The sequence below is a fragment of the Stomoxys calcitrans genome, chromosome 3 (genome assembly GCF_963082655.1).
Source record: "Stomoxys calcitrans chromosome 3, idStoCalc2.1, whole genome shotgun sequence".
Taxonomy (NCBI): domain Eukaryota; kingdom Metazoa; phylum Arthropoda; class Insecta; order Diptera; family Muscidae; genus Stomoxys; species Stomoxys calcitrans.
Genome location: NC_081554.1, coordinates 62,998,139 through 63,011,179, shown reverse-complemented (window position 1 = coordinate 63,011,179; position 13,041 = coordinate 62,998,139).

Here is a 13,041-nt window from a genome sequence, read left to right as displayed (position 1 = left end):
CACGGCGGTGTAAAGTAGGTGCCCCATATGATTAGCTGGTGCATTTAATGGCCAATGACACCGAGTAAAAATCTAGAAAATGCTTTGTTTCCCAAAAACAGAAAAAAAGAAAATCATAAAAAAAATCTTTCTAGTCTTTATTGTGTGATTTTTGTCTTTGTGGTAGGTGGTAATAAAAAAGAAATTACTGCATAACAAGTGCAAAATTCTCAGAGTGTTGTGGGTGCATTTCATGGCATTTCTTCTTCTACCATCTCCTTTATTCTACCCCTCGGGGAGCCTTTCGTTAAGGCTGCCATTTGTTGCAGTCAAAATAAAGCAGCAGCAAAGTGTGACTTTCGCGGTTCGTTACGAATTCCGAGTGTTTTTTTACGCATTCGTCATTTTGGGAATACGCATCCATTTCGGTTTGCTAGCGCGCCATCACAATCACCATCAACAGCTCCATGAATAGTAGAGGCAGCAGTAGCTGTAGCAACAACCACAGCAACAACAACAAACCTCTACATGATGGGGTTATAATGAAAAGTGTTTTTCTCCTCTTTTGGGATGGGGAAAATGAATTCCATGTCGCTTTTTCGGGTTGATAAAGGCAAATGTGCTAAATGGAAAAATTTTATCTAAAAATAACGAAAAAATTTAAGTGGGCTTCCATTATGAATGCAGCAGCATCAGAAGCAAGAATAAGGCACAAATCGTTAATAATTTTCTGTGAAATGTGTAAAAGAATAAATAAAATATTAGGAAATGTTTACCAATCATTATTTTTTTATTGCAAAATTTAATGTATATAAAAATATTTGGTGATAATTAAGAAAAAATTGGCTAACCCATTTGAAAGTGTAATGTTTATCAGTATCCCAAAAATTAAAGAAAATTTAAACGGTTTGTGGTTAAATTTATTAAGTTTTACAGTGCAACTACACAAAATATGTAAAAAATAAAAAAAATAATGAAAATTAAATAAAAAAAATACCAAAATTAAAAGAATTTGGTAATAAAAAGAGAATACAACACAAATCAAATCTGTTTCCTGTGAAACGTGTAAAACAACAAATAAGGCATAACAAAATCAAAACAAAAATGGCGCTTCAACACAATGATTGGCGAAAAACTTAAAAAAATTAACAAGTGAAAACGAGCTATGCTCGGCCAGGCCAAATTTTGAAAACCCCCAACCATGAATTCTGCTAAAAACATGCCAACTTTCTACCAAATCAGGCAAAAGTTTGAATTATAAACCGATTTAGACCATACTTTAAACGATTTTTGGGAGTTGCAATGAAACACCCATACAAAATATCCGCCCAACTGGATAACAATTGCAGCTTCCGGTGGCTCAAGAGGTCAAATCCGGAAATCGGTTTGTATGGGAGCTATATCAGATTATAGACCGATTCAGATCACACTTAGCACAGTTGTTAGGAGTAGTAACAGAAGACTATCTGCAAACTTGCAGCTCAATCAAACAACAATTGCGGCTATTAGGTGCTCAGGAAATCAAATCCCAAGATCGGTTTACATGGGAGTTATATCGGGTTATGGACCTATTTGGACTATACTTGTCACGATTGTTGGAAGTCGTAACAAAACACTACGTGCGAAATTTTAGCTCAATCGGACTACAATTGCAGCTTCTGGGGGCTCACGAAATCAAATCCTGAGATTGGTTAATATAGGCTACTAGCCGAACCTCTCTCCGCTGCGCATTCTTTTAATTTAAATGGAACAAATATATCCTTTAAATATTTATTTTTGGCAACTAAAGAGCTTTTAGTGAAATACCATGCATGGACAACGCTAGACCGCACACATCTTTGGTCACTCGCCAAAAACTGAGTGAGCTTGGCTGGGAACTTTTGATGCATCCACCATATAGCCCTGACCTTGCACCATCAGACTACCATTTATTTCGATCTTTACAGAACTCCTTAAATGGTAAAACTTCGGCAATGGTGAGGCTATAAAATCGCACTTGGTTCAGTTTTTTGCAGATAAAGGCCAGAAGTTCTATGAGCGTGGAATACTAAATTTGCCAGGAAGATGGCAAAAGGTTATCAAACAAAATAGTAATTATATATTTGATTAAAGTTCATTCTAAGTTTTATTAAAAATGCATTTACTTTCCTTTAAAAAATCCGCAATTACTTTTTGGGCAACCCAATATATCGCTTGGCTAACAGTTAAACAATTTAAATGCTTTTATCTGAATCCCTTTACTGATTTATGAATTCGCTCCACGGGTTTAGGGTCATTTGAGTTTGGATGTTAGATGTACTCCATTCTTAAGAGACTTTATTTGAATCCGATATTCTCATGGGGTGTATGGGAGTATGAAGGCTCAGAGCGTGGCGGTTGGTGGGTTTAGGGGATGGTGTGGACCCCCCGAAACGTGGTCCTGCAAGTGGGTATGAATTTCGTGAACTACTACCAAATACATTTTATTTGAGTCCCATGTTGCCTTAACCCTTAAATATGTATGTCCGATTTATGGGTGTTTTCGGGTGAGTTGGTCCCCAGACACTTGGCCCTGAAAAAAATATCCGCATCGTGCTCTTTTCTCAAATACTATTTATTTTAACCCCATATTGCCATTGGTTACAGGAAAGTATATGGGATGAGGCGTACCCCAATCACTTGGCCCCAAAAATTAGTTATCATATTTGTTTTCTAAACTCAAATACCTTTAATTTGGTGGGTAAATTTGTACCCTTGGAGAAGGTGCGGTGCCCCAAAATACATTGTCCCATATTTGGATATCAGATTCGTGTTCTTCTCCCAAATACCTTTACTTGAGCCCCATATTACGATGGTCAATAAATAATTGCTGTTTGTGGGGTGTTTTTGGGAAGGGGTGGACCTCCAGAAAATTTGTCCCCAAAATGCCCCACATTGACCTGGTCGGTAAATATGTCCGATTTAGGTTATTTTGGGGCTAAGTGTTTTAAGGACAACCCCATTAAAACACTTAGCCCTGAAAATAAATCAGCATCGCGCTCTACTCTCAATATCATTTATTTGATCCTCATATGGTTCAATGTCCAGTGGACTCAAAGTTGGATATCAAATTCGTTTTCTAATCTCAAATACCTTTCATTTAAACCCAAAAGTCAGCTAATATGTTTGATTAGGGGTATGGGCCCTAAAAACTATCAATATCAAGCTCCACTCTCTTTAAGATCCAATTTGTCATGGTGAGGAAATACGTCCTATTTGGGGGTTGTTATAGGGGTGGGACGTCCCCTAGACAGTTGGCCCCTAATGTTGATATCAGATTCGTGGTCTACCTTTCATTTGCGCTCCATATTTGCATAGTCGGCAAACATGTCCAGTCTGGGGGTTGTTCTGGGGGATGGGGCGGCCGTTCGGTGACTTTCTCTGAAAATATATATCAGCTCCGTACTCTACTCTAAAGTATAATTGGAGCCCCATATTGCAATGGTCAGCAAATATTTCCTAATTGGGTGGTGTTATGGGGTTGGTTGGGCCCATAGAAACTTTTTCCCGAATATTGATATAAGATTCGTGGGGTACTTCCAAAGACCTTTCATTTGAGCCCCATATTACTATGCTCGTAAATTTGTGCTCTTTAAGGGGATGTTTTTGGGACGGGGCGGCCCCCAAAACACTTGGTGCCACATTTTGATATCATATTCGTATTCTACACTAAAATACCTTCTATTTGAGCTCTATAATGCGATGATCAGTAAATAAGTCCTGTTTGGGGGTGTTTTTAGGGAGGGGCCGCCCGCAGAAACTTTGTCCCACATTTGGAAATCAGATTAGTTTTTTACTCGCAAATACCTTTCATTTGATTCCCATATTGCCATGGTCGTTAAAATTAGGGTAAGGGGGAGGATCCGCTTCCCCTTTAAATATAAACAAATGTAGTACCCTATTTTCACCACGAGATTATTATGCACCATCAATCAAGAGAATCGGTTCAACCGATTCTGAGTCTATAAGGAACACACAAACAAACAAACCTACTAACAAACACAAATTGATTTTTATATATAAGACTAGCCGAACCGGGCCCGCTCCGCTGCGCTTTCTTTAACTCTCTAATATCTTTTTAGGGTGGGGACATTTAGCCCTGAGCCTTGGCAACCCCCCACGCCAACTCACGCCGAGTCGGTGCATCCGCTATAGTGAGAATCCATAAACCAAACAGCCAACACAGAACGGAGTTCACCATCGGCGTGGCATTCCCAGAGACCATCCGTGATCCAAACCTAGCCAGCTCGTCAGCTGCTTCATTCCCAACCATCCCTTGATGGACCGGAATCCGGCACAATCTGGCAGCAGCTCCCCAACGTCTGGGACGCTTCTTCCACCTCCCGCCAAGCCTTGACCACACGATACCCGCAGCCAGAGTCTTCAAGCTGCCTGACTGTCCACATAAATTGTGACAGTCTGATCGCGCCGCCGCTCCTGCTCAGGATCACAAGGCACGGATGATCGCAATACCCTTTACCTCAAAGACACTGCACCCATTCAGAAGTCGTTGTGACTCCATAAATTCTAGGAGTTCGACAAATACCCCGGCCTTGGTGCCCCCACCATGTTTGGAAACAGCGGGCCTCCACAGCACAAATGAATGCCTGAAATCTACTAACTAAATTTCCCATGAACGTTCCATTAAATAGCAGGGGATACTTCTCTCATATCAATGACTGTGATCCAATTAAAATTCTAAGTTCAATAAAATGGGGTCTCTTATTTTATGCCGAGTCCAAACGGCGTGCCGCATAACGACACCATTTGGTAGAGAAGTTCTAACATGGTATTTAGAACACCTTACAAATCTAGCCAACATAAGCCGGAATGTTCACGTCGGGATTTGAACCCAAGCGTACGGCGTCTTAGGCGGTCATTCTAACCTCCCAGGTAGCCCCAGTAACTGGACCGCTGAAAAACCCTAGACTTCTCGTGAGGAGCGAACTAGCCATGTCCATCCGTCTGTCCGTCCGTCTGTCTGTCGAAAGCACGCTAACTTCCGAAGGAGTAAAGCTAGCCGCTTGAAAATTTGCACAAGTACTTCTTATTAGTGTAGGTCGGTTGGGATTGTAAATATATATATATCGGTCCACGTTTTGATATAGCTGCCACATAAACCGATCTGGGGTCTTGACTTCTTGGGTCTCTAGAGTGAGCAATTCTTATCCGATTGGGATGAAATTTTGCACGACGTGTTTTGTTATGATATCCAACAACTGTGCCAAGTATGGTTCAAATCGGTCCATAACCTGATATAGCTGCCATATAAACCGATCTTGGGTCTTGACTTCTTGAGCCTCTAGGGTTCGCAATTCTTATCCGATTGGAATGAAATTTTGCACGATGTGGTTTGTTATGATATCCAATAACTGTGCTAAGAATAGTTCAAATCGGTCCATAACCGGATATAGCTGCCATATAAACCGATCAGGGGTCTTGACATCTTGAGCCTCTACAGGGAGCAATTCCTATCCGATTTTGCTGAAATACTGCATGACGTGTTTTGTTATGACTTCCAACAACTGTATTAGGAATGGTTCAAATCAGTCCATAACCTGATATAGCTGTCATATAAACCGATCAGGGGTCTTGACTTCTTGAGCCACTAGAGGGCGCTGTAATTTTGCATGAGGTGTTTTGTTATGACTTTCAACAACTGTGCAAAGAATAGTTCAAATCGGTCCATAACCTGCTATAGCTGTCATATAATCCGGGGTCTTGACATATTGAGCCTCTACAGGGAGTTATTCCTGTCCGATTTGGCTGTTTTTTTTTTGTTATGACTTTCAACAACTGTGCTAAGAATAGTTCAAATCGGTCCATAACCTGATATAGCTGCCATATAAACCGATCTGGGGTCTTGACTTCTTGAGCCACTAGAGGCCGCAATTATTATCCGATTTGGCTAAAAATTTGCATGAAGTGTTTTGTTATGACTTTCAACAACTGTGCTAAGAATAGTTCAAATCGGTCCATAACCTGCTATAGCTGTCATATAAACCGATCTGGGGTCTTGACATATTGAGCCTTTAGGGGACGCAATTATTATTCGATTTGGCTGAAATATGGCATGACTTGTTTTGTTATGACTTTCAACAACTGTGCTAAGAAAAGTTCAAATCGGTCCATAACCTGATTCAGCTGCCATTTAAACCGATCTGGGGTCTTGACTTATTTAGCCACTAGAGGGAGCAATTTCTATCCGATTTAGCTGAAATTTAGCTTTTCTTATGACCTTTAACATACGTGTCGAAAATGTCATGAATCGGTTTATAGCCTAATGCAGCTCCCCTATAAACCGATCTCTCTATTTTACTTCTTCAGCCCCTAAAGTGTGCAATTCTTACTAGATTTGGCTGAAATTTTACTCAATGACTTCTACTATGGTCTCCAAAATTCCGTTCAATTATGGTCCAAAATGAACCATAACTTGATATTGTTCCAATAACATGGCAATTGTTTTCTTTTATTCTTTGTTTGCCTAAAAAGAGATACCGTGGCAAGAGCTCGACAAATGCGATCCATGGTATATAAGATTCGGCCCGGCCGAACTTAGCACGCTTTTAATTGTTTTTGACTCGGTCGAGTGCGGATACCCACCACCTCGGGAATATATGTAAACCACCTGTCGTCATAATCCGGTGACAAATGCATAATTTATACCCCCATAACAGCTTTGGACCAAATTCCACCCAGGTATTGAGAGGTCTAATAAGTGCAAGTCATTGTTTAATTTTGTAGCACAAAATATTGGTATTTTTGGTAGCCATATCCCAATATAGAACGATCTGAACCATATACGACACGGTATCAATATATACCATATACGACACAGTAACATAAGTCACTGTGTCAAATTTCAGCGAAATCGGATTATAGATGTGCATTTTATGGAGCCAAGACTTTAAATCGGGAGATCGGTCTATATGGCAGCTATACCCAAATCTGTACCGATCTGTGCCATATTGCAGAAAGATGTTGAGGGGCCTTATTAACTCACTGTCCCAAATTTCGGCGACATTGGACAATAAATGGGCCTTTTGTGGGCCCAAACCTTAAATCGACAGATCGGTCTCATGACATTTTAAATTGATGTATCCCTGTCCGTCCGTCTGTATGTCTGTGGAAGGCGCCCTAATTTCGGAGGAGTAAGGCTAGGTACTAGAAATTTTGCACAAATACTTCTTTTTAGTGGAGAGCGGTTGGGATGGTAGACGGGCCTATCGGTCATTGTTTTAATATATTGGGTTGCCCAAAAAGTAATTGCGGATTTTTTAAAAGAAAGTAAATGCATTTTTAATAAAACTTAGACTGAACTTCAATCAAATATACTTTTTTACACTATTTTTCTAAAGCAAGCTAAAAGTTACAGCTGATAACTGACAGAAGAAAGAATGCAATTACAGAGTCACAAGCTGTGAAAAAAATTGTCAACGCCGACTATATGAAAAATCCGCAATTACTTTTTGGGAAACCCAATGGCTGCCATATAAACCGATGTTGGATCTTGATTTCTTGAGCCTCTACAGGGCGCAATTCGTATCCGTTTTACTTGAAGAATTGCCAAACATGGTCTGAATTGGTCCGTATACTGATATAGCTCCCCTATAAATCGACCTTCGGATCGGATATAGCATCTAGAGGGCGTAGATCTTATCTGATTTAGGTGAAATCTTGCATGGTGACTGGTTTTATCATCTATAATATACGTCCAAATTTTCGTCTGAATCGACAATAACCTTATATATCTACCATACAAACTGGTTTCCCTATTATACATCTTGAACCACTAGATGGCGTAAGTAATTCTTATCCGATTTGTCTGAAATTTTGTACTTTCGCTGTTTATCTAAAAAATTAGCTGCACTCCGTGCAATTCTTATCCGTTTTACTTGAAAATTTGCCAAATATGGTCTGAATTGGTCCGTAACCTGATATAGCTCCCATATAAACCGACCTTCCGAGTTTACTTCTCAAGCATCTAGAGGGCGTAGTTTCTATCTGATTTAGGTGAAATTTTTCACGGTGACTGGTTTTATGATCTATAACATACGTCCCAATTTTCGTCTGAATCGACAATAACCTAATATATCTCCCATACAAACTGTTTTCCCGATTATACTTTTTCAGCCACTAGATGGCGTAAGTAATCCTAATCCGATTTGTCTGAAATTTAGCACTTTCGCTGTTTCTCTAAAAAAAATGAGCAGCACTCATAATATTTTAAAATTTTTTACAAAAAAATAATTTTTAATAACTGTGAATACTATAACAAGATTTGTGAAAGGAAAGAGAAATGTGTGAGTGTATATTGCATATTGTTAAAAAAATATAAATTGAAAATCTAAATGATATAAAGAAATGTTCAATAAAAAAATCACATATTTAAAAATCATCATACGTATCAGATTTTTTGTTTTCTGATTCTTCAAACTCAAACATCCGGTAACAATAAAAGTGTTCTCCCAAGCTCCGCTTCCAACAAATGCATTGCAAGCAGTATATGCATTGTGTATGCCAATAATAATAACGTTACGTATCAAAAATATTCTGACCTCGCTCTTCAAATGTCAATCATTGCAAAGTAAGAACAGCTATCTCACAGGGCAAATCGCCGCACCACAATTTAAGCGTGAATACATCAGACATGGACAACGTCACTAAGTCTACGCGTGTAAGTCCGAGCCTCTTGCTCTACCTCCTTCGTTGAGTGCCTGTGACACAGTGAGTGCCAACGTGAGATCGACCATCGTGCATCGCAGCGTTCGTCGTTGCCATCATCGCTATACGTCAATAGATTAATCACGGTAGTGTCACATCACTGATTGTGTTTAAATTGTGCATTACGTGTCTGGCAATTTGTCATTTTGGCGTTGTGTTTTTTTTTTGTTGTTGTTGTTGTTTCTGTTTTCTCAAGTATTTGAGTGTTGGGTCTAGACAAAGTTCAACATAAATTGAAATATACATACATCCATCCATCCATCCATCCGACCGATACGATTTAATATGAGCCATTGTTGTTGTATGGGTATTCTATTTGATATCCATTTAATGACTTGTTTTGGTTTTTTATGTTCGTGAGTGATTTACGATTAGAGAACATAACGCAGACCCCAAGACGTTGGTGTTCGCGTTTGGCCACTGTGCATAGCGGCTGGATGCTTTGAATATTGCTGTTAATTAAATTCGATAAATGTTTTCCAATCAAATAAAGTATAGGTAAGTGTCAAATAAACTATACCATATAAAAATTATTTGCATATGTATTTCCCTGTAATACTCTGGGAACGAATAAAAATTTGCAAAAATCGAAAAGATATTTCAGGTTTTTTATACCCACCACCGAAGTATGGGGTTATATTCATTTTGTCATTCCGTTTGCAAAACATCGAAATATCCATTTCCGACCCTATAAAGTAAAAATCTAAGATCAGCGTAAAAATCTAAGACGATCTAGACATGTCCGCCCGTCTCTTCGTCTCTCTGTTGAAATCGTGCTACAGTCTTTAAGAATGGAGATATTGAGCTGAAACTTTGCACAGGTTCTTTTTTTGTCCATAAGCAGGTTAAGTTCGAATATGGGCTATATCGGACTATATCTTGATATAGCCCCCATATAGACCGATACGCCGATTTAGGGTCTTAGGCCAATTAAAGCCACATTTATTATCCGATTTTGCTGAAATTTGGGAAAGTGAGTTGTCTTAGGCCCTTCGACACCTTTCTCCAATTTGGCCCTGATTGGTGCGGAATTGGATATAGCTGCCATATAGACTGATCCTCCGATTTAGGGTCTTAGGCCCATAAAAGCCACATTTATTATCCGATTTTGCTGAAACTTGGTACAGTGAGTTGTCTTAGGCCCTTCGATATCTTTTTCTAATTTCTCTGATCCTGATCGGATCAGAATTGGATATAGCTGCCATATAGACCGATCTCTCGATTTAAGGTTTAGGGCCCATAAAAGGCGCATTTATTATCCGATGTTGCCGAAATTTGGTACAGTGTGTTATGTTAAGCCCCTTGCCATACATCTGCAATATGGCGCAGATCGGTTCAGATTTGGATATAGCTGTCATATAGAGCGATCTCTCGGTTTTAGGTTTCGGTCCCATAAAAAGCGCTTTTATGGTTCGATGTTGCCGAAATTTGGGACAGTGAGTTGTGTTAGGCCCTTCGACATCATTCTTCAATTTGACTCAGATCGGTCCAGATTTGGTTATAGCTGCCATATAGACCGATCTCTCGATTTAATGTTTTGGACCATAAAAGACGCATTTATTGTCCGATGTTGCCGAAATTTGGGACAGAGAGTTAAGTTAAGCCCCTCCACATATTTCTGCAATTTGGTCTAGATCGGTCAAGATTTGCATATAGCTGGCATATAGACCGATATCTCGATTTAAAGTCTTGGCCCATAAAAGGCGCATTTATAATCCGATTTAACTGAAATTTGACACAGTGACTTATGTTAGGCTTTTCGACATCAATGTTGTATATGGTTCGAATCGGTTTATTTTCAGATATAGCTACTAAACAGTCCAATATTTTGGTATGCACAATTGAACAATGACTTGTACTTATTAGTATTTGGTCCAAATCGGAACATATTGCGATATACAATAACTGCTACGGGACATAAGGTATGCAATTTTCACCGTATTTTGATGAAGGGTGGTTTACATATATATCCGAGGTGGTGGGTATTCAAAGTTCGGCCCGGCCGAACTTACCGTCTTTTTACTTGTTTGTTATTGGGAAGTCTTACAAAAGCCTGCCGATAATGGCAAATATACAGTTAGTAGTTAATTTTGCTGTAATAAGCATTGGTTCTGCAGTCATAGCAAAATGTTTGCATTTTCAGAACAGCAGCTTAACTGTTGAATAGTCTATTGTTTGCTGAAAAAGGCTACTGCATCATTTAAGATGAGGTTGTTGGAAGGGAAGAAAACTGAAATAAAATGAAAAAGAATCTGTTTATGCATAAGTTTTTATAAAATACTAGCCGAACCGGGCCTGCTCCGCTGCACCTTCTTTATCTCTTCAATGTCGTTTCAGGGTGGGAACACTTCGTCCTGAATGTGGATATCGAATTCGTGCCACTGCAGCCTATTTCCGCCCATAATGCTGAACGCCTGCGTTCGAATCCTAGCGAGATCATCGAAAATAATGTAAAGCGGTAGTTATACCCTCTTATTGCCGGCGAAATTTGCGAGGTACCACGCCATGCATGTTCATGTAAATTCTCTTCAATGAGGTATCGCACTGCAGCACGCCGTTCGGACTTGGCTATAAAAAAAGGTCCCTTATCATTGAGTTTTAACTTGAATCGGAAAGCACTCATTGTTGTGTGAGAAGTTTGGCCCAGCTCGATTCATGGGCAAAATTTTAGTCTACTCCCAAATGCCTTTCCTTTAAGTCCTATATTACCACTTTTGATATATTTCGTGGCTACCCAGACACTTGGCCCTTAAAGCTTCGTGATCCTCTTTCAAATACATTTTATATGAGCCCCGTATTAGCATGATCGGTAAATAAGTTCTGTTTGAGGATGTAGTGGACCTGAGGCTCTTTGTCCAAAAATGTGTATAAATTTCGAACTCTACTCCCAAATAGCTTTTATATAAGTCACATATTGGTTAATATGTCCGATTAGGAAGGTATGTTGGGGTGGGGGATACCCAAACTCATGGCTCTTCAATTGGATATCAAATTCGTGTTTTTCTCTCAAGCACCTTTGGTGAAGGCCTGTACTGTCGTGGTTGGTCTATATATCCATTTGCCGAAATGTGGGTGTCGCCCCCGAGGCACCCGTCCCCAACAATAGAAATCATGCTTTGTTTTAGGTGACTGTAAGAGTGCTAAAAAATTTCGAACGAATCAAACTCGTGCTCCATACGCTTTTACTTCTTTTAATCAAAACACATGACCGATAGGAAAGAACATAGGTTGAATGGGTTGCCCATCACAGATGAGTTCACTCGGAGACCAGTTTGGGTCATTATGATAGCCTAGAAAGAAAAATATGTGAATTATCCGACCTTGTTCAGAGGTTATACACGTATAAAAGAAACAGAAAGAATGGATAACCAGATTTTGGGGTTAAACATCTATCCCTCATGCCGGATCTTATAGCATCCACTGTCGGAACACTCCCGCCCTTCCAAATTTAAGAAGACCTTCCAGAGATATGTTCGCAAGATCGCCCAGATCATAGAAGAACCACCTCCCCACATGAACAGAGCAAGTGCTCGATAGTCTCAGCATCAAGACCAGGCGTTCTACAAAAGGTCGCTGAGCAATGTGACAGGGGTCAAAGGCACAATGACTTGTGCGGTATTTCCATGTGGACTATGGCACAGTGTACGGTTAGGACCCCTGTAAACGTGCTCAGTGACCTTCGTCCTCTCAGAGGCGAAAACTGACACGTTGTTAGTCGGAGCAGTCTTGTTCATCGAAGTTGAAGGCTTTTGCAGTCAATCAAACGTTGCAACAAGGTCTCATCGGGATGCCCTTGGCCAGAATCAGTGTCAGGCCAATGTGTGTGCTTTGCAAGCTTTAACAGCCTTGCTCCTCAAAAGACCATTTGAGAATTCCTCTTTACTTTTGTTTACCTTGAAACCACGTCGAACCTCGCTTGAATCGAAATGAGGCACAGGCATCAATCCGAATCGATAAGGGAAGCTAGCAAGCCTTGGTCGGTCAACGTAAAAAGCTTCTGTTTCACCAATGAGTTTCACTGATTCACTTGAATCATTCGCAGTTTTCAAAGATTCATCCATGATAAGTTCTTTAGCAGCTTTAGTAATAGCCACTCGTTGACTGTTGCCACGCTGCCCCTTCAAGCCTGGACTCATCCGTATATAGATCTGGGAAGGTTGGGTTGGGTTGCAAAAAGGTGACACCAAAATATCGTTCTGATGTTCGCTAACGCCATCGATTGACCTATTCTGACTGCTCCATCTTCTCTTTCCTTCGGCCGTAGGTGTGTACCGAATATCTTCTCCTCTACTCTTAGATGATCTTTCCTTTCTTTATATG